The sequence below is a fragment of the Dasypus novemcinctus genome, chromosome 5 (assembly GCF_030445035.2).
Source record: "Dasypus novemcinctus isolate mDasNov1 chromosome 5, mDasNov1.1.hap2, whole genome shotgun sequence".
In the NCBI taxonomy this organism is placed as follows: Eukaryota; Metazoa; Chordata; class Mammalia; order Cingulata; family Dasypodidae; genus Dasypus; species Dasypus novemcinctus.
In genome coordinates this window covers 79,050,165-79,073,813 of record NC_080677.1, presented here as the reverse complement: position 1 = coordinate 79,073,813, position 23,649 = coordinate 79,050,165, and the positions used below count along the sequence as shown (strand labels likewise).

General features: G+C 37.5%; 1 protein-coding gene and 1 non-coding gene across 3 annotated transcripts in view; both read right to left on the bottom strand.

Annotated features, from left to right (window-relative positions):
- LHFPL3 (LHFPL tetraspan subfamily member 3) overlaps nucleotides 1-23,649 on the bottom strand; it is a 607,219-nt gene that overhangs the window by 517,718 nt on the left and 65,852 nt on the right. The gene's annotated exons all lie outside the window — the stretch shown is intronic.
- LOC111760656 (U6 spliceosomal RNA) lies at nucleotides 22,147-22,249 on the bottom strand. Its single transcript, XR_002794283.1, has one exon. It is a non-coding gene; the product is annotated as a U6 spliceosomal RNA (small nuclear RNA).

Genomic DNA, 23,649 nt, shown 5'->3' with positions numbered 1-23,649 from the left:
AAATCATGGTATCTACAATTCCTATAAGGTGGCATAGCATTAAGATACAAACTACTTCAGTAAATCTTAGCTAGGTCCATAGGTGGCTAATTACCAACAAGAAGGGTACTGTTAAGCATCTGAATTTTTTTTCAGGTGAAAATAATAGAGCCTACTCTGCCTCCAAAAAAGGCCCCTCTCTGACATAGTCATAGGCAGAAAACCAAGGTGATGGAAATGCTAGTGTAACTAGTACAGTCTGCCGGTCACTTTTATGACTCCATTCTGATTGCATTTATGTGTGGCGAGGTGACCACTGTGATTTAATGCTACTGATCAGAATCAAAAGTCAGTAACCTTGGTTTCCAATTCAGATTTTACCTTTCATAACACTCTCTCTAAATTTTAGAGTCTAAAATATAACATGCATTTCTCAATTTTGCTTCAGTGAAAATGGGCCTATAATCAAATCATCATTGATCTCTAATGAATCACATAAGCATTTTTAAAATATCTGCTTCATTTGACTAAAAACGTAACTCCAAAGAAACTTAATTATATTTTTAAATGAAAAAAAAAGTTTAGTTTCAAATATTTAAACAATAGATATTTCACCAATACCCACTATAGAAAAGAGGAAAATCAGAAAACAATTAGATATTTAAGTGATCTCATTAAAATAATTGTTTAAATACTTAGCTTATTGACCAAGGTACAAGATACCATTCTTGTCTACAGTGTGGTAGAACTCTATTTTCTTTCAAAAGCAGGTATCTGCAAACTTTTCCTATAAAGGGCTAGTTAGTAAATACTTTTTTTAGGTTTGCCAACCATACCATACAATCTCTGTTGCCAATCCTCAATTAAGCCGCTATAACACAAAAAAGGCCATAGACAATATGTAAACAAATGAGCATGGCTATGTGCCAACAAAACTATTTATGGGGATTTCATATAATTTTCCAATGACACAAAATATTCTTATGATTTTTCAACCACTTAAAATGTAAAAATCATTCTTCAATAATGAGCCATACAAAACCATGGGGCAGGCCAGATCCGGCCCGCAAGCCATAGTTCACTACCACCTGCTCTAGCCCACAGCATAGAATGACAACTACATGATAGCCTTTCTGTTCAGAGTCTATGTTCACCGAGGACATTATTTAATCCCTGTGTCACCAAAATCATAACCCAATCCAACAAGATGCTGGAGGCTCATCTTACAGTCACACTAGCCCCTCCTTCCCCCAAAGATATCTTTAATCACAGTTTTTAAAAAATAGTGTAAAGAGATCCGAGAAGTAAAAACTTATCCAAATCCCTAAGAATTGCATTCCAAAGAATAAGCGTTGAATAGCTCCAACATTGTTTGTATCTTTTCCTCATTCATTTATTCATTCATATAACAAAATGTTACATAGTTTCTACTATCCTACTATATATGAAGTGGCTTGAGACTTCCTGGGAATGCAGAGATGAATAAAACACAAGGATTCTGCAGTTTAGCAGGAGAGACAGACAAGTAAACTCAGGATTCTAGTCTACGTGCTAAGGTAAAGTCATCCTCAGTAACCGCGGGAGGATCCCCCCAGGGGCCCAGCCCAGCCTGTGCGGCAGTGGCTTCTCCAATGTGATATCTAAGCTGAATCTTAAAGAATGAGCAGGAGTTTGCCAGGTAAACAATGACCTACAACAGCATAAGCAAAGTCTAGTGGCTAAGTAGGTGTACTTTGAATCTGAGAATGATGATAATGGATTAAGTGAGGAGACTAATAAATCATAACAAAGAGGACCTTTCATGTTCTATTTTCTTGGAATGCTCTCTGTGCAAGTAAATACTCGATCATCCAGTATTTATGGTTGGAAGCTTTTTTGATAACCTTTTTGAATGTGCCCTGTTATATCTGATTATACCCACATGGCATCATACTAAACAATCCTTTCTTTGCGGTGTTTCATAGCTTTTAAATATTTGCAGACTGTTACGATGACTCCCTTGAGTGGCTTCTAAGCAAAGCTAGATATTCTTAGTTACCTTCATCTTTCCTCATAAATTAATTCCATCGTTCCCTTAATAATTTGTATTATTTGTTTTCTATTCACTGGATTTTTCTTTAATTTTCTGAACCTGTCTCTTAATGAAATGTCTATAACCAGGCCACTCAAATGTTAATAGCAAAAACAGAGAATGTGTATGTTTATTTCATGGCTGTTTTCAGTATAAATCAAGTTTGCCTTGCCTGGTATTTTCTAAATATTCTCTTTCCCAAATTGAATTTCTAAAAACTGACACTGGTTATCTTATTTTCCCTTAAATAAAATTTATTTGAGTTTAGGATTTCTGCTTTTGTTTTTCAAATTCTAAGTTATCCCAAAGGTTAGCTCATGTTTTTCTTCACTATTGGTCTCTGTCTTTTTCTATTTGGTAAATAAATATTATTTTCTGGTGTTCTGAACACTGCTAGAATTGATTTGGCTCTTTTTATTTAATGAAAGTGTTAGCTTAAATGTGATGCCAAGTCCATTTTTTTAAATTCCACCCATTGGTTCCAGGATTAATGCTAGACAGTTGGCTACAACCTTTGAGAAATACACAAAAATATTTTTTCTCAGATTTTCTTTTCCTCCAAGGTTCAAAGCTCTTTATAAAATATTTTGGGATAAATGCTAGGAATGGTGAAAAAGCCATGTTCTATTGTGTGGTCTGAGAGTCTTAGTCTTCATTACATACAATTCATTACTTGTTCTCCCACTGAGTGAGGGAGAGGGAAATGAGCCAACAACCAAGTCCAGGACCACGGCTCATTCTCAGGCTAGACCCGGGCTCCCAACTTCCTCTCTCTCTGATAAGCAATAAAGTTATATACATTTTGTTACATCCATTGGACTCCAGTGTGGATAACAGTAAAATATCATAGCTCTACACTGGTTATAACAATGTAATAAGGGACTTGCTGCAAGTGCAGTAAACGTTTACCTAGGGCAGCTAGGGAACCCGTATCCCCTGTCCACTTTCCTCCCAGTGGACATTATCTACAAAAATAATTCCAAATGGCGTATAATGGAAAAATCACTGGCAGTTCTTATAAAAGGTTTGGAGAATGAGTAGGTTGAAAACATAGAGGTTTTTGAAATGTGCATGATTTTCACAGAAATTATAGAGCTGAGCCAATTTAGATAGTGTTTAAGAATATTTGAGATCTTAGTTTGACTGAGTGGAAAGAATATGGTCTTTGTGGTCAAAATCCTAGCTTTTTTCAATTACCACTTGTGCAACTTGGTAAAAGTTGTAGGAGGGATAATAGAAAATGGGAAATTTTAGGCAGGAATTACCAATAACATAAAGAATCTCCATTTGGTCTGTGTTAAATACTTGATTTTTTTTTTTTTATAGTAGAGAGGCAACCAGATGGATTTATGATGAATTACCTTAAAAATCTGTCCCTAGGTAGCTGAAAAAAATGACCTACCAGATAGGGTTAATTATATTCTCCAATTTAAATATTGGAAAAAGTCTACCGAATACAGCTTTAGTTACAGTTTAATTTATGCCAAATGGCTCTTTCTAATAATAGTTAATTAGCAAGTTCAGACATTTCTTATGTCCATCATCAAAGAAGAGACACATGTCTTCTTCTTTGAACTTCAGCACATAACTCAACCCTGGATGACTGTTCAACAGCATTAATCTGTAAAATACAAGACAGGCCAAGTTCTAATTCTCACACAGTTTTTACCCAACCCTCTCACTCTGACCCTTTGGAGCCCCTCCATGGTAAGATAAAAATTGTCTTAAGAATTGAAGAACACAATGGATTTCTCAGATGATATACCTGATCTCATCTGTTACAGGATAGATGAGAAAAAAGTCATCAGGGCTACAATAAAAAATAAATTAGAATCTTAAATTACCCAGCAAAATTAAAATTTCACAGACACAAACACTCACTGTCATTTCAAATAATGTTGTACTGAGATGCCTATCCTAGCACCCTATAGCTGGACGGAGGGCCTTGACCACCTGCAAACCCACGAGGTCGAAGCAAGTGAGAGACCGTCAGGGGCAGCACATTCTGAGTCAGCTTATGGAAACTCACCATCCGTCAAAAAACTCTACAGGAAGCAACAACTTTCCCAGTATCCTGGTAATTTTCAGCAACATGCAGAATTTCCTAGAAACCCATATTTTCACTTTACCCATTCTATGAACCCCATCATTGCAAAGGGAATAAATTCATGACCAAGTACTATGTGTCAGACCATATAGTAGACACTAGAGGTATCAAAATAAATAAGCCCTAATTCCCGCTCTGAAAGGCTAAGTCCAGCAAAGGAGAAAACCAGATCACAGTAAAATAGTGTGTGATGGGAGTTGCGTTAAAGAGATATGTAGCTGCTGTGAAAGTACCCAGAGGACAGGTAAGGTATCAGGGAATGATTCCTGAAGGAGGTGACAAGAGAAGGTTGTCAGTGAAGAACAGAATAGTAAGAGTGAGGAACAGCCCAGGCAGCTCAGAACTGGCAGGTCAAAAAGTGTGAAAAGCTGGAAGGCTTGGCTTGACCTCCTTGCTTAGGGCTGGAACGGAAGATCCTGGGAAGTCTCCTCATCTCTCAGAGTCTTACTTTCTTATTCTGCAAAATGGGGATAATAAACACAAGACAGATGTGAGGATTAAATGAGGCAGTCCATGTGGAAATGTCTGTTAACTGTAAAGCATTAAAAAGGCCACTTAAAACTGCCTTTAATGGGGCAGTTTTTCATCTGCCTCCTTGCCTTGCTTTAGTTTCACCACAAGGTGAAAACAAGGAAGTCGACAAATAACATGAAGAAAAATGATCTCTAGAATAGCAACAGATGACTAACTCTGCTAGAGATTACCTTCGGATATGCAATATTGGTTATTTCCTCTGTTTAGGAAACGGTATTTCAAAACAGGGATTGAGCCCTGAAGCCCTGTATTTACTCCTCCTTTTCACATGGGAGAGAATATAGTTACTTTCCACTAAAATGGGGCCAAACACTTGATAAATGGAAAGGATGCCATGGACTTTTTTTTTTTTTAGATTTACTTTATTTTATCTATCCCCCCAACCTTCTCCGCCTTGCCACCTGCACTCACTGTCTGCTCTCTGTGTCCATTTACTACATGTTCTTCTGTGTCTGCTTGTCTTCTCTTCTCATCTTCTCTTTAGGAGGCACCGGGAACCAATCCCAGGACCTTCCAACATGGGAGAGAGGCATTCAGTTGCTTGAGGCACCTTAGCTCCCTGGTTTCTTGTGTCTCTCACTGTCTTTCCTCTGTGTTTCTTTTTTGTTGTTGCATCATCTTGTTGCTCCAGCTCTTCATGGCACATGCTAGCTCACCTTCACCAGGAAGCCCCAGAAACCGAACCTGAGACTCCCCACGTGGTAGACAGGAGCCCAATCCCTTGAGCCACATCCACATCCCCTCATGCACTTTTTACAAGCTGACCATTTACTTCTTCAGTTCACCCTAAACTACAGCGCCAGTTCAACCTTCCTAGGAGTATTTTGTAATCCAGTTCTTAACATTAAAAGAAGCTTTCCAAAAAAATAGCTAAATGAATAGAAAATAACACTCATGTAGGAAAATAAAAGGTTTCTCAGCTTGACAGAGATAAAAGAAGAGCTCACCCTGTCTATCTATCTTGAGAAACTGGAGCAGTTTCAGTTTTTGCCACCTCCATGGAGAGCTCAATATATATCTTTTACCCACAGGAGGCTTTGCTTGTGCTGGTTAGGCTTTTTTCATTCTCTATCAAAATCTCATCCATCCTTCAAGGCTCAAGTCTATTGTCACCTCCTCTGTGGACTAAACCCTCACTGATTTGCTCCCACTGCTTCTTTTCTGATGTTCATAACCCCATATCCCCTCCCTTCTGCCTTCACTTGGTAGCTGCTCAGTAGGTGTTTGATGAATAAGTGGGTTTTTGGAAGGTAAGAATATGCCTTCTCCTCATGCCACGAGGGGTGGGCAGTGGAAGAAGAGACCACTACCAGGAAAGGGGGAAGAAAGTACTGTCACTGGGAAAAGCTAGTGGGTAACATGTAAGAAATGGCTCAAGACTCTTGACAAACAGCTATAGTTTTCTTCCAATGTCACTTGCAAGAATTCACCACAAATTCCCAGGAATTCCTATGACGTCTGAAGGGCCTCAGGTTTTTTTAAGCGGTGTGGCAAAAAGTAAAAAATTAAGAGCCACTTAATCTCAAGTCTCATAACTTTTTAAAAATAATGAAATAAATGTGGAGGTTAGGAGGAACATGATACAGTAATGAAATCCAACAAACAATAACAAGATTCTCTACTTTGGGGGTTAATCTATACAGCATTTCTCAAGGTGAGAATGTTACATGATATAAAATTATAGCCTATAATTTTTAATGTAATTTGTATAATTTGATTGGAAAAGTCACTTGTGTTACTAATTATTTTAAATTAAATTTGTCCCAAGTTCTATAAGAACATGCTTTATGCTCTGACAAATATTTTCAAGTCAGTCTTCTCTAATTTCCAGCTTTTGATTGAGACTCCTTAGGCATATTAATTTGATGTTTTTTTAACCCAACTAAGCAATATATTATAATTAAAAACAGAAGAAAAACTCCCTGCATGTTTTTATCTTTCATCTTCTTAACTCCGTTCTTCGGGTAACATATTCCATAGCAAAAATGCAGGGGATCTAACATAGGATATGAGTTGGAGAAAGAGGATGTCTCTGATTTCCCTAGACTGAGGTTTGATGAGCCTTCAGTGTCACAGCTTTGTCACTCTTTCCCTGGAGGAACTCAGTCATAACTTACCCTCCCTAGCCACACCCTTTGCTTTTAGCCAGTCAGCCCTTTATCAACTTACCATCTTACCATGAACAGGCTCTGGAGACCTTCCATTGTGGGCTATTGTTTCTCTTACAACAATGCTATTTTGTGTCACTTCACACCATCTCCCTTTCCCTCCATTTAACCCCTTTCCTGCCCATCACCTATGGCAGTGGGTGTTTGCAGCCATTTTATACAGTGTGACCCTAACACAAGACAGGCTACTGAACAAAAGGTCCGTGTCCTTCCCTGGGAATCTGGAATAGGTCAACAGAGAGTTGGTTCCTCTGTGTGGCAGAACCTGTAATATATAAACTCAAAAGTGATGAATGGCCATGCATTTCCACCATGTGGGCCCAAGGGCAGGGAAAGCTGCTTTACAGAGAGGAATGAAGAAGACAGCAGAGAGGGGTCTTGGTGATCCTCCAAAAGATCCTTTCCTCAGGCTCACCTGCCTTCTTGCCCTTGAAGCCAGTGAGACAAACCTCGATACCCAATTTGGGCTTAGGTTTACCTGCCAGTTTCTATCACTTATAACCAAAAGAGCCTTTACTAACAAATGCACACTCATGAAAAGGGAAGTTTTATTTTTGGAAGTGTTCTAAAATTTAAAGCAAGTCTAACAGCATAAACATTAGGAAATAAAGGTCATTATGACTTAGTCTATTGTATGGAATCACCTGGTTCCCCCAAAAAATCCAGGCCGAGGAAATTTATTTTCATAAAGTATTGAGTGTTTGAGATAGAGCAGAAATTGAGACAGACAAATGCAGAAAAAAAGTCAATATCTCAGGAGCAGGCAATTTATTTCTTACACCTGTTGCACATTTACTCCCACCTTTCCTCACTACTGCTTTTCCTGTCAGTCAGTGGGTCCTTCTGATAGAAGGCAGATAAAAACTGTGGTAGGATTGGAGGAGAAAGGCTGAGAGTGGTGTCAAAGACACTGTCAGTTTCAGGAAAAAATTATTGCCTGCAATGATACAATTGACACTAAGTGGCAGATTGGCTAGAGCATACAGGTAAGTCACTGAATGTACTCAAAGAAGGGAGCACATGGAACACATGTGAGCAGACAGGGGTCCAGCTATGGCAACAACAAACAAACTGCTCTGAAGTGATAAGCTATAGCCCAGCTTTTCTTCACTGACCACAGGCATAAGTATTCAGGAAAAAAAGTTAGATTTCATTTAAAAACGTCCTTGTTTGTTAAGTATGTTAAAATGAGTATTATTTTTTAAGCTAGCCAATGCTTAATTAACTGACTATAAGCTTCTTGCAAATGGGATCTTTTAGAATCCCCTTCCCCTCTGTATCTTTCATGGCAGTGAGGCATATAGTAGATGTTAGGTAGTTATGGTATTAAAAATAGCTCACTAGGCAAGAACCAGTTATAGCTTATGGCAGCGTTGAGCCTTAGAAAATGATGACTAATTAATCTCAATTGCCTTATTAATGTTAACAGGATTAAAAAAAATAAAACAAATAAAGTGAATGTATAAATTTAGGGTTTTTTATAAAAAGTAATTTGCCAATAGAAATGTAGGGGGGAAAAAACTAATACTAGCCTAAAACAAGTATAAGATGTTTGCAAATAACATCTTTTCCTTTTTTAGAAACGGCTATTTACTTCTTCATGATTGTTTAAAATAAAATTTTCCAAAAAATCAGAAAACTTTTAAGGGTATAAAAAGGAAAATTAAAATTACCTAATATATACTAGCTGGCCCATTAACTGATAATATGTCTCTGAGTATCATTCCAAACATTTCTTTTTACAGGTCTATTAGTTTGAGGACCAGAAGCATCAAAGTTCCCTGGAAGCTTGTCAGAAATGCAGAATCCCAGCCCCACTCCAGACCTACTGAATCAGAATTTGCATTTTAATTAAAGGTGAGAACCACTCTATTGGGTTGCCTTTTAGTCTCACCAACATGATTAACCAGAATTTTTTTTATTAGCAATTTTGAGATATAATTCAAATAGAACACAAGTCACCCTTTTAGAGTGTGCAAGTCAAAGGTTTTTAGTGTATTCACAAAGTTTTCATCAACCCCCCCTCCCCTCAGAAAAAGACCTCATACCCATTCACAGTCACTCCCCATTCCCCCTGGCCCTAAGTCCCTGGTAGCAGCTAATCCACTTTCTGCCTCTAACAGTTTGGCTGTTCTGGACATTTCAAATACATGGAATCATACAGTGTGCAGTATTTTGTGACTGACTTCTTTCACTTAGCATAATGGTTTTCAAGAGTCAACCATGTTGTAGCATGTATCAATACCTCACTCCTTTTAATTGTTGAGTAATATTCCACTTATGAATATATGAGGTTTTGTTTGTCAATTTGTCAGTTCATGGACATTTGGGTTGTTACCACTTTTTGGCTATTATGGATCATGCTACCATGAACATTAATGTACAAGGTTTTGTGTGAACATATGTTTTCATTTCTTTTAGGCACATACGTAGAAATGGAATTGCTGAGTCATATGTAACTCTGTGTTTAATCGTTTGAGGAACTGCCAGATTGTCAACCCAAACAGCTGCATCATTATATATTCCCACCAGCAGTGTATTAGGTTTCCAATTTCTCCACATCCTTGACAACACTTGTTATTATCTGACTTTTTTATTACAGTCATCTTTGTGGGTGTGAAGTTGTATCTTGTGGTTTTAATTTACATTTCACTGATAACTAATGAAGACAAGCATCTTTTCTTGTGTTTATAAGTCACCTGTATTTCTTCTTGGAGAAATGTCTATTAAGACCTTTTGCCCATTTTTAAATTGGGTTGTCCTTTTATTGTTTATTTGTAACTATTTTGGATACTAGAACCTTGCCAAATATATGATTTGAAAATATTTTCTTTTATTTGGGGTTTATCTTTTCATTTTCTTGTTAATGTCCTTTGAAGCACAAAAGGTTTTACTTTTAACTTTGATGAAATTCAATTAATCTATTTTTCTTTTGTTGTTTGTGCTTTTGGTCTCATATCAAAGAAACCCTTACCTAGCTCGAGGAAAAGAAAGATTTATTCCTACATGTTTTTCTAAAGGTTTTATAGTTTTAGCGCTAACATTTAGCTCTCTGATGCATTTTGAGTTAACTTTTATATATGTTGTGAAGTAAGGGGTCCAACTGCATTTAAAAAAAGGTGGATATCCATTTGTTCCAGGACCATTTGTTAAAAAAGACTATTATTTTCTCCATTGAATGGTCTTGGCATCCTTGTCAAAAATCAGTTGATCATAGATGTATATTCCTGTATCTCAATTTTATTCCCTTGATCTATATGTCTATCCTTATGCCAGCTCCATACTGTCTTGCTTTGTAGCAAGTTTTAAAATTGGGAAGTTTGAGTTCTTCCACTTGTTCCTTCTTTTTCAGGATTATCTTGGCTATTATAGGTCCCTTGCATTTCCACAGGAATTCTAAGATTAGCTTGTCAGTTGCTGCAAAGAAGCCTGCTAAGATTGTGAAGGGGTTGTATTGAATCTGTAGATTAATTTGGGGAGTATTGTCATCTTAATAAAATATTTTCCAATCAACTAATGTGGAATGTCTTTCAATTTTCCAGGCCTTTAATTTCTTTCAACAGTTTTATAGTTTTCAGCATAGAAGTCTTGCACTTCTTTTGTTAAATTTATTCCTTGCACTTATTTTGTTAAATTTATTCCCAAGTATTTTATATTTTCTGATACTATTGTAAATGGAATTGTTTCTTCCTTGATTTTATTTTCATACTATTTATGTCAGTGTACATAAGTACAATTGTGTTTTATATTTTGCTCTTGTATTCCTGCAATCTTGCTGAACTTGCTTATTAGCACTAATAGATTTTTTTTGTGCGTATAGGTTATTTGTGATTTTCAATGTACAAGATCATCTCACCTGCAAATAGAGATAGTTTTGCCTATTTATGAAATGGATGCCTTTTATTTCTTTTACTTATGTAATTGCTCTGGCTAGAATCTCCAGTACAATGTAGAACAGCATACTGAGAATGGGCATCTTTGTCTTATTCTTGATCTTAGGTAGAAAGCATTCAGTCTTTCACTATTAAGTATGACATTAGCTGTGGGGGGGTTGTAGATATCCTTTACTAGGTTGAGAAAATTCTCTTCCATTCCTATTGTGCTGAGTGTTTTTAATCATGAATGGGAATTTTATTTTGTAAACTGTTTTTCCTATTACTGTTGAAATAACAGGTGGTTTTGTCCTTTGTTTAATTAATATGGTATATTACATTGATTAATTTTCTAATATTAAACAAACCTTGTATTTCTGTGATAAATATCACTTGGTCAGGGTTTATAAATTCTTTTTATATGGTGCTGTATTCTGTTTGCTAATATTTTGTTGAGGATTTCTATGTCTACATTTATAAGGGTTTCTTTACTTGTGATGCTTTTGTCTGATTTGGTATTTTGGTAATTCTGGTCTCATAGAATGAATTAGGAAGTGTTAACTTATATTTTTTAGAAGAGTTTGTGAAGGATTAGTGTGATATGCATCTTCTTTAGCACTCTGAATATGCCATTTTCTGATGGCCTTAATGGTTTCTGATGAAAAGTCAGTTGTTAATCTACTGAAGATCCTTTGTACAGGATTGTTTTCCCTTGATGATTTCAAGATTCTTTCTTTGCCTTTGTCTTTCAATAGTTTGACTATAATGTGTCTAATTGTGGGTCTCGGAGTTTATCCTACTTGGATGTTTAGATTGATGTTTTTCATCAGATTTGGGGAGGATTCAAACACTATTATTCAAATATTCCTTCTGCCCTTTTCTTGCTCCTTTTCCTCTCTCACACTTCCTTTTATGGGACTCCCATTCTGCATATTTTGACATGCTTGATGGTTTCCACAGGTCTCTGAGACAATGCTAATTTTTCTTGTTTCTTTTTGCTTTATGTTTCTTAGTCTGGATAATCTCATTGAGCTTCAATTTCTCAGTTTCTTTCTTCTGCCAGTTCCAATCTATTTTTGAGCCTCTCTAGTAAGTTTTTCATTTCAGTTATTGTACTTTTCAACTCCAGAATTTTCACTAGGCTCCTTCTTAAATATAAATAAATTCACATTATTCACATATTTTTCTTTAATGCTTTAGACAATGTTTTTCTTAGTTCTTTGAGTATATTAATAGCTGATTTAATGTCTTTATTTAGTAAGAATAACATCTTGGTTTACTTGGGGACATTTTCTATTAACTGGTTTTTCTCCTGTGTATGGGCCATGCTTTACTGCTTCTTTGCATGTCTTGTAATTTTTTTGTTGTTGAAAAGTAGACATTTTAAAATACAACGTGGCAAGTCTGGAAATCAGAATCCCTACAGGGCGGGCTTGTTATTGCTTTTTTGGCTATTGGTTTCATGACTTCCCTGAACTAATTCTGTAAAGTCTGTATTCTAAGATGTGTACAGTCAATAAAGGCTCTTCTCTGTTAGATTAGTACTCTGGAAATGACTTAACAGAGTTCCTTTATTGACTTTTACCAACAGTCTCCCAACCTTTGGTAAGGGGCTCTGTGTTTGTTGGGGTATATCTTCAGTGCTCAGGCAGTTTAAAATTATTCCTTTGCCTTCACTTCCTGCTTGTGCAGAGCCTCACAGTCAACCAAAGGTGAGAAATTAGGACCTTCTCAAATCTTTCCTAGGCACGACCACAACCCTGCTCATAAGCATGGCCTTCTAGATCCCCAGGAATATGTGAGGGTTTTTCAAAACCCCTTAAGGACATCTTGCTAGTCATATCTTCCTTTTAAGTTTTCAACCAGGCTCTTGTTTGCCCCGACTGGTATCACAGCCTCAGGCAGCTGTGATATTAAACAACTGCCAATCATTGTTTTTCACAAATTCCCTGGGGACAGCATTTTTCCTGAGAGTGAACTTCAAGTCAGAACAAATAATAATACCCTAAGAATAGACATTTTCCAGGGGACTGTGAAACAGGTAAAATAATGATAAAGACCTGAGGATGAAACTTTTTGAAGGGTTCCAAACCTACTCTGTCCACACTAAGCTGGCAACTTTCATGTTTGTGAGGTGCTAGTTTTCAAGGTTATTATGTAGCTAGGAAGAGGAGGATGTAAATAGGACAAGTAAAATGCCACTATTCTTACCAAGCTTCAGCAGCTTTTCTTGAATAATAACTTCTCAGATTTTTGAAAGCCTTTCATTGATTTTTTTTATTGCTTTCCCCACCACCCTGTTGTTGTTTGCTCTTGCTGTCTGCTCTCTGTGTCCATTCACTCTGTGTTCTTCCACATCTGCTTACCTTTTTTCTTCTCATCTTTCTCCTTAGGAGGCACTGGGAACCAATCCTGGGACCTCCAGTATGGGAGAGAAGCACTCAATTACTCGAGCCACCTCATCTTCCTGGTCTGCTGCATCTCTCACTGTCTCTCCTCTGCATCTCCCTTTGTTGCATCATCTTGCTGTGCCAGCTTTCCATGGCATAGGCCACCAACTTTCCATAGCATGGGCCACCAGCTCTCAGCAGTGCCGGCCAGCTTGCCTTCACCAGGAGGCCCCGGGAATTGAACCAGGGGCCTCCATATAGTAGATGGGAGCCCAATCACTTGAGCTATATTCAATTCCCCTGGTTGATTTTAATGATTCTGAAGAAGTTGCTTTTGACAACTTTTGCCAGTGATCTCATTGTTTTTATGGAGGAGTGGATTTGTGGAGGTCCATACTCTGCCATTCTGGAAGTGTTTCCTCCTCCCAGATTTTAAAAAATAAGTATTTTAATGCTTCTATATCAAAAGGATAAAATGTGACATTTGATGCATTTATTTTCTATTTAGAACCACTTGTAATTCTCAGTATTATAATGAAGGTTAGAAAGTAGCACCATCTCAGTTCATCCTGTTATTAAAGTAGAAGTCACTCTATTTCTTGAATGAGTGAATGAATGAATGAGTGAGTGAATGAGTGAATTGGTACCGAAGGGGGTGAATTCATGAGAGAGTGAATGCATGCATGAATGATGAGTACCTATACTCCCAGGGGAAATCACATGTCACCAGGATAGGCAGGCTAGCTTTATAGAAAGGCAATCATTATCTTGATGATTTTACCCAGGTGCAGAATCTGGTCTGAATTTGCAGACTCAGCTTAAAGCCAGTCTGTCAGTACATAAAGTGGGGCCACATCTGTGAGACAGATTCTCATTAGCCCAGCTCACAGAGACCAGAATGCCAACTTATAAGAACTACAAATGCTGTGAGAACAACAATAATTGCATCAGCAGGTCTAATGTATTTTCTCCCTGCAGGTAGATATACATGGAAAACAAATTCTTTTGAGAAGTTTGCCAAGTAAGTATATGATCAGCACTAAGACCATTATTATAAAATTGAAATGTTTAATGACATTGAACTACTGATACCTAATAATCTATTAAGATCTTAATTTCTGCCTTGTTCCCATTATTGAGGAGACTGGAAATAATAAAAAGATACCCTTACCATGTAGATCCAAAGCTCTTCTTATTCGGAAGGATGTAGGAGGTGGGGAAGTGGAGGAGAGGAATAATAAGCACCTTCCTTGTGCTTTTTTGTGCCTTTGTTTGATAGGTTGAACCCAGCAGGCATTAAGCTGGCATTGTACCAACTGGGGAGAAGGTAGAGGCTGATGTTTAGATAAGAGGAATTGACTTGACCTGGGAGAACCTGGTTTCCCTGAGATTGAGAACAGTGAGAAAGGGTTGGGGTTTGAGAGAGTGGTTTCACAAGTGGCAGAGGCCATATCCCCCCTCTTAGAAAGGTGGACATTTGGTATCTACCTGCTCAGAATCCCCAGGTTTTCAAATAGATACTTTCATTACGAGAATGAAGGTCATGACAGACAGAAAACCAGAGCCATACCTTCTCTGAACTAGAAAACACTTGGCATTTCTCCCCCAAAACAGGACTAAGATGTAATTTCCAACTGCCCCTTACTCCTCTGGTACCAAAGATGCCCTTCCCCTGGATGGCGAAACTTGGAACAGGATCCAGGCATACTGAGCAGTATTTTTCCATCTAGAAATCAAAGCAATTAAAAAGCTTACTTTTCAGGTGAAATGACCATCTTCTACATAGCAATACCTTGACAGATAATCCAGGGTTTGGGTACTCAGCAGGCAAATACCAGGGAAATGCTAATATCTCAGGACAAAACTTTTTCACCCAAAATCTTTAAGTGCTGGCCCGTCTGAATATCTTGTTAAAGGAAGATTACTCACCACTCGCAAGGACCAATTAGCATGCACATTTTTAAAAATTAAGTTTAAGTATGATTAACAAAGGCCAGCCTATGTCTCGACAGAGTGGGATGCCATCAATTTGTTAGGGACACTGACAGTCCCTGCAGCCCCACACCCCACCCACAGTTTGCCTGAGACCCTGAAACCTCCATTCCAGAGTCACCGCGGTTGACTGGAGCCTCCACAGAACTAAGAATTGCATGATTCATAGGAGGAAAGGCACATATATTAAACTACTACTAAATATGACCCTCACAAAAATCTCCTGCTGTCTAATTATTAGAAGGCAATATGGCAGGGTGGTTAAGCGCACAGGCCATGGAAGTAGACTACCCGGACTTGAAGTCACCTACTAGCACTTCCGTGCGCCTCCATTTTCTCGTCTGTGAAAGGCAGGAAACAGTGTACTTACTTATCTCATAAGACTACTGCAAATTAATTAGTGCCTAAAAGCACACTTTAATAGTGCCTGGCACATAGTAAGTATACAACAGTGATTTTGATTATTTTTTGGATACAAAAACTGAGCCATAAAGGTTAAGTAATCTGCTGATGAACACATACAGATAAGTGCCAGAGACCTGAATAATCAGGACCATTTGGCCCCAAAGCCCAGACGTACCTTTTGCATACCATCTCAGCACAATTAGATCCTTAATGAATTCTGCTGTTTGGTTTTTCAGAAGTCTTTGTGGAAATGCAACATAGGATAAACTTTGACCAGAAACATAGTATAAAGAGAATGACAGTCTGTAAAGATCTAGGCTAGGGCCCTTCAAACTTGGAAGCACAAGTCCAAAGCTCTGGATGCTGAGGCCATACCAAAGAATAATTAAGTCCAGCATATCTGGGGGTGGGATCTAAACATCATTGTTTTTCAGAGTTTCCCAGGTAACTCCAAAATACAGCAATCTTGAGATAATCAGACCACTGGTTCTCAACCTTGAGCTCACATAAGAATCACCTGCAGGGCCCCTTAAACACAAACTGCTGCATCCCACCCCTAGAGTTTCTGATTCAGTAGGGGTGGGGCCTGAGAGTCTGCATTTCTACCAAAGTTCCCTGGTGATGCTGATGCTGCTGGTCCAGGGAACACACTTGGAAGGCCACTGCCCTAGACAGTCAAGAGTTTCTTCTGCATTGATTTGACTGGATAGGTCTGAGGAGGCAAAATGTATAGGAAGGTGATGGACAGTCAGGTAAAGATGAGCCAGGAGTACCAGAGGCTGTCGAGGAACACAGAGTTGGAGTCAGGAAAAAAAAAACACTTCTGCCCACCACACAAATTTTTTTTCCAAAGGCTAATTCAAATGATGAACAAGGGTTTTCATTTCTATGCTAATCTTTGGCAGTTTTAATCAAATTAGTATTTCTCATCACACCAGTACATCTGTTCCAATAGATGAGGTAATATTTCACTCAAGACTAAGCTTTCAATGAAAGAGAATGGATTTTTTCAAGTCAACATCAACTTACCATTATTCATTTACAAAAATGTTTTATAGTATATGAACGGCAGAGATTCTAAGGAAAACAGAAATCCCAATCTTAATATTTCATTAGATTTTAAGTTATATGAGAGCAGAGACCATATCTGTTTTATTTACCACATTATGTCCAGAACAAGTTCAGTGCCTGGTTCATGTAAACATTCAATAACTGTGTGGGGCAGAAAGGGAGGGAGGGAAGGTAGGAGGGAGGGCAGGATTGGACAAAGCAGAAAGCAAGGCCAAAAACAATAGGTGGGGCAAAGGGCATTCCTTACATTAATAAAGAATATAGTCCACAATAAAGACATAACAGTCGTGGATCTTTATGAATTGAATAATATAACATGGAAATATGTAAAAGAAAAACTTTTAATCTATAAGGAGAAAATGCTAGAAGCAAAACCATAGCAAGAGAACTTTTAGAGTCATGCTATTTAAGACTTATACACAGAATTCTGTTGTTCTGCAAATGTTGGTCAGTACATATTGGAGTAGCACCCACTGTAATTTAGAGTCATAAGTGAATGCTGGGTCTTAGTTTTGTCCTCATGCTTTATGCTTCTTATTTTGTCTGGTACTTTGATCCTTCCTTTGTAGTCTCTCTTTTGCTGCATGACCATTTTATTTTCTAGAATTTATTTTTAAGCAGCTTTATTGAAGTATAATTTATATGTCTTAAAATTCATCCAACATACAAGCCCTTGTGCAATCTCTGTGCTGTTTAGAAGGCAGAATTCTCTTTTTAATTCTAGTTATAAATATGGCCTCGGCTTTAAAAAACATATTTGCACCCCTGACACTAATTATCAGCAGTAGAGTGAAACAGTACTTATTAACTCTCTCTCGTGGGTTTAACAAATTAATAGATTACTATTTTTTCCTCTCTAACCCTCCTCAGACTTGCTATTTTAAAAAATAATCCAGGATTTTTAACCCAGGTTATAACTATTAAATCAGTATTTATCTTCTCTCTTAAGAATTATTTACTACAATTACATACTACTCAGTAAACAAAATTTCACCAGTTACTAACTCTCCAATCACCCAACTGATCTGAAATCTCACAATGATTCATTTAATTCCATGAACTCACCTTTCTTGCTCTTTGGTTTTTATTCATTTTGATCAGTTAAAGAATGTCAATAGATACATTTTTAAGATTGTATATAAATGTTATGTTTTCTAAGCTCTTCCAAACCTGAGAATGTTTCTCTGATTCATTCAGACATATATGGCTTAGAACTTTTCAGGCACAAACACTTCTAAAATTATGTTGATTCTCAGTCTTCATCTTATGGAGATGTCTAAGGTTAATCTGGTTTTCTTCCTCGTAGGAAACCTTTTTTTTACCCCCCTTATTGAACGCTTGCCAGAATTTTTCTTTACTCTTGAAATTCAAATATATCACACAGATATGTTTAGATTATAGCTATTTTCATTAATTTTTCCTGAAACATGGTGAGCCCATTCAATCTGCAAACTCAGGTCTTTCCTGAGGTCTGGAAAGTTTTCTTCTATTTATAGCTGTAAGTACTGCTTATGTTCCATTTGCTCTTGAATTGTCCTCAGAAACACCAATTACCATGTGCTGGTTTATTGTTCCCATCCTCCACATCCAACATCTCTTAATTTTTCATCTCTTAAATATACATGCACACACATATGCTGTAATCTCTCTCTCTCTCCAAACATATGACTTTAAATAAAAGCAAGAGTTAATATTTATTAAGAACTCACCATGTGTCAGGCACATGGATGATATTATTTCATCTTCACAAAACAATTCTAGGAGATGGATTCTTATTAGCCCCATTTTGCATGTGAAAAGGTTGAGGCTCAGAGAAGACACGATCACATGCTCAAGGTCACAGAGCTACTAAGTGGTGGAGTCCTCGCGGGAAGACAAGCAGTCTGATTTCTGATCCTGTGCCTTACTAACAAGACCATGTTACATATTGTGCTGAAACTGAGAATGTTTTATAATAGGTACAAATAGCATATTTTCCCCATGGGCAGAATTCAACCTTTCTGCTCTGGCCAGAGAATTTTCATAGAAGTAGCCCAATAAATACTCAAATAGTGTTTCCCATCATTGTAAGCACGAGATTTGGTAAAACCTGGGACAACACTGTGACTGAGGGCCCCACATTGTGACTCTACCCCTATCTATGGCTTTCTCGACATACTTAGGTAAGCAGGGCCGTGCTCTGAAGCACTTATACCCTAAAGGTTAAACTGGATCTCTGTATTTACATGCAACTTTGTGACTTCCTCCCAGGGAGTGTGGTGGCTTTCTGCTTTCTTAGGTACCACCATAAAAGCATTAACTGATGCATCTAGAGGAAAGTCCATTAGGTGTGCATCTAGAGCACCACTTCCTCCTCAGATGCCCTGGTTTCACGCCGGAACAAGGAAAAATAGTGACTATTTCAAGATTTTTTGAAAAAAAGAAACATTTATTGTCTCAGAGACATTATTTCTCTCTTTCATGATTATCCTTAAAAGACCCCTTCCCTTCATTAATCCCTTGGAATAAGGGAGGGATCCCATTTTCATAAGAAAAGCACCAAATATAGAGAGGCAAACTTACAAGGGAAATTTCCTGTCATCTGGTTCAGACTGTCTGCAGTGAGGAAGCCCCAGGAAGTATGAACTGTTTCCCAAATTATCCCTATTTCCCTGGAAAACCAACTTGGAGACTTGACTCTGTCCCAGAGTGGCACCAGGGATCTGCCAATCAATCCAGATTTTCAAGTTTGAATTAGAAGAGGATCTGGTTGGACTGAAGTTGGCAGGAAACAGCAAGGTCTATATCCCTATGCCCTCTGGCACCATTCCTTTCAGAACCTCTGTGATAGGATTATAAAAGAAAAGTTAGCACTCTTACCTTATATGATTGGTTTCTGGGTTCAAAATTTAGGAGCAATATACTAGATGATATGCTAGGAGACATATGAATAGATTGAACCCAAAGTATAAAAGAAAAAAATTAGTAATGATGGACTCTTTGAAACACTCAGTAAAAAAATCAAAAGGCAAATCACAGACCAGGAGAAAAATATTCAATAAATATATATATGTACATGTGTATATATACACATACACACATATACACATGTGTATATATACACATACACACACATACACACATATATATCATATATATATAAAGTCAAAGTTCTGGTATCCAGGATATATGAAGAATTTTTACAACAAACTCTTCCCAAAGATTTGAAAAGACACTTCACATAAGAAGATATATTAGTGGTCAATAAATGCATGAAAAGATGTTCAATATCATTACCAGTCATCAGGGAAATGCAAATTAAAGCAATGAGTTTTACCACTCTACACCCATTAGAATGTCTATAATCCAAAGGACAGGCAATATCAAGTGTGGGAGAAGATGTGTGAGAAACTAGAACTCTCATATATGGCTGGTAGAAATGTAAAAGGTACTTTGGAAATCAAATAATGCACTTACCACATGTCTAAGAAATTATACTACTAAGTATTTACCCAAGAGACCAACAGAGAAGAAAAACAAGAGCATAATCTTTTGGATAACTTAGAATTTGAATAAATAAATAAATCTTTTTAAAAAACGTAGCTGTTATTATTGAGAAAAGACGGATGATTTACTAAATGCTCTTAGTTCTTTGAAAAGGATATGAAGACTTGTCCTTCCCAGGGGTTAGAGTGCTGAGAAGGCACCATGATGATTTGGGGTGGGGGTGAAAAGCAAAGCAATCACTGCTTTGCTAACTATCACAGAAAATGGCGAAGACATCAACTGTTGTTAATTGAACCAGTTCCTCACAGGTGCAAGCTGTTCTTTTCTCAATGGTTTTAAGTATTCCTAGCAATGAGGCCCCGCCATTTCTTTAAAAATGGATTCCGGAGAATAAGAAGATATCATAATGAAGATTATTTTCCAAGCATTCAGTCTGAAATGTTTCTTTCCTTAAACTTTTCTTTTCCTCTTACTTACATATGCCTTTGTAGCATATCAAAACTCTGATTTCCCTCCTTTTCCTGTAAAGAATGGGATTATCACCGCCTCTCCCACCCCCCCCCCCGGTAGGGAATAAGCAGGGAAATAAAAATAAAGTTTAACAATTACATGTGTTTTGCAAAGGTATTCAACATTTTCTAGCACCTTGAAAGTCCTTTTCTCAGTCATCTTTAGTAAAGATGGTTTAAATCAGGTGCGGCAAGAATGGCAAGTGACTCAGCAAGTTCTTCAGTTCTATCCCGTGATTAAACAAGGCATGGAACTTTACAAGATGTCAGAATGCATCCTTCTCCTGCCATTCACAACACAAAGATATTTTCGACCTTCCTGCAGTCCTAATGGAGTTAGCTGGGAACTGGAAACCATCCAGATATTTGGGGAAATGTTGCCAATTTTTAATGTTACCTTTTGTCCTTACACAGCAAAATTCCCAAAAAGAAAACTGTTTCTCACTATGTTGTATATCTAAAATGGAAAATTATAACTCAGGTACATTACGTACTAACAACAATGCCAACTTGCTTTGCGGGACTCAGAACTTTCAAGGAAAATGCGATATATTCTGAATTTTATATTTATAAATATTTTTGGTAAAATGACCACAATAATATGATTCATCAATCAACTGGCAAAGATATGGAGAAATGTAGCCAAAGGTTCCCTGCAAGCCCACACTGGCCTACACACACTTTAGCAACTTTATTGGCTTTTTGATGCCCAGAAGTATATTTTGACAAAAGCTTCCATATATCAAAAAGTTCTTCTCATAATGCAACTTTTCATAACCCCCTGCCAGTTTAGCCCCATCTTGTCACTGTGACTATATATCCCAAGAAAATTAGTAGAGACATTCTCAGGAGAATAGTAAGGAGAAAATCTTCAAGGTTGCCTTTGTCCCTACTTGGGGGATAATTGTCCTCAGAGATTTCATCTAGTGTTTCTTTCCCATGGGCATTTTATTACACACTAAAAAGTTTTATAAGAAAACTTAATTTTTTTCATTGCAATTATCACTACCTGAAAAAAGATAGTTTTTATTTGTGTCAGTCACACTAAAATATAAGTTTAATGAGGGCAGGGCCTAGGTTTTTTTTTAATTAAAATTTTTTTTAATTAAATTGCCTTTTTAAAAAAAAGATATGTAGATCACAAAAATGTTACATTAAAAAGTATAAGAGGTTCCCACATGCCCCACCCCCCCACCCCACCCCGACTCCTCCTACATCAACAACCTCTTTCATCATTGTGGCACATTCATTGCATTTGATGAATATTTTGGAGCACTGCTGCACTGCATGGATTATAGTTTACATTTATAGTTTTCACTCTCCCCAGTCCATTCAGTGGATTATGGCAGGATATATAATGTACAGCATCTGTCCCTGCAATATCATTTAGGATAACTCCAAGTCCTGAAAATGCCCCCATAGCTCATCTCTTTTTCCCTCTCCCTGCCCTCAGCAACTTCCGTGGCCACTTTCTCCAGATCAGTGCTACAGTTTCTTCCATTACTAGTCACAATAGTTCTATGGTAGAATACAAGTAAGTTCACTCTAATCCATATTTTATTAAAAATATGGGACACTACACAACTTGTGTGTCATCCTTGCGCAGGGCCATGCTAATCTTCTCTGTATCGTTCCTATTTTAGAATATGTGTAGCCGAAGCGAGCTCATGGCCTAGGTCTTATTGACCAAGATACCCTCCAGCACCCAGGACAGAGCCTGGCACGTAACAGGTCCCCACACTGTGTGTTAATGATTGCATAATGTAATGAATGGATGACTTCGTGCTGCCTGACATCCTTCCACCAAACAGTGCTGCTCACGTCCTTCCCTGCATCCAGTATCAGTAGACCATATTAAAAAGTTATGAATTCTATATATTTAACCAGTAGTTCCCAAACCACAATTTGCATAAGGATTACCTGGTATGATGTAAAGACACAAATTCCTAGACCAAATCCTACAGATCCAGATTCAGCTGTCTAGGGCTAGTGCCCAAGAATCTAGATTTTACCAAGTATTCAGGATGATTTTGAAGTGCTTTGAGGACTCGTGAGGTAGAAAAAAAGATGAAGGCAAAACAGTTTGGTATGGAAGAGGAAGGCAGGCTGTTCTGATTAGTAGGTAAGACAACACAAGATGCTAGAGAACTGTAATAATGTCTTCCCTAGAAAATAAAGTGAGAGAAATACTAATCCATGCAAGTTTTTTCTCCTGCAAACCAATTATTTAAGTGGAAGATCCAGAATGGTGTCTGTGAAGTTTCTTGAAGCCATTGTTTCTATCAAATTCATTTCTTTTTCCTGGGGTCAAACTTTGCAAATCTAAACATTGTCAAGATTTCATTCTTCTGTGAACTTTTCTCCAATAAGAAATTTAAGTATGTGCAATTTGAGCCTTACTATTTTATATTGTTTCAATTACTTCTAACCAAGTTCATTTTTTCCCAGGTCAAATTTTATAAATTTTGATTTTTCCAAAGAGATTTGGTTTTACAACTAGCTTGCCAAACGCACCGAGTTGAACCATGTGTCATGTTTATCATTTTTATTTTTAATTTGCCTTATTTCCACAGACAACATTTATTATGAATTCAATTGAAAAGAAATGAATAGTTTATATGCATTGCTTGAAGCAAAGAGCATTAGAAAAAGCAAAGAAATATGATCTGAATGACAGGTGGAGTCAATACATTCTGCTTCCAATTCTACTAGTTCATTGAACATTCAAAAAATACTTTCATGCTTACCATGTGCCTAGCACTGGGTTGTAACCTAAGGGGTGCAAAAATATGTAAAGCCTGCCAGAAGCAGTTCACAGTCTGATGGAGAAACTCACATTGCTAGTGGGTTCCAAAATAATTCATAATAACATCAGTCCCTTCGATGCCATCCACAGGTAGTCTGTTACCCAAACCATACCATTAGATCAAGGCAGGGCCCTGTGTGTTTCTAACATTCCCCTGGCCACCCCACATAGTACTTCTCATGCTGTTTTCATGTCTATTTTTCAACTATTTCTCCCACCTTCACTTCCCAGTCTGCAACAGAAACATCCTCCAGATCAG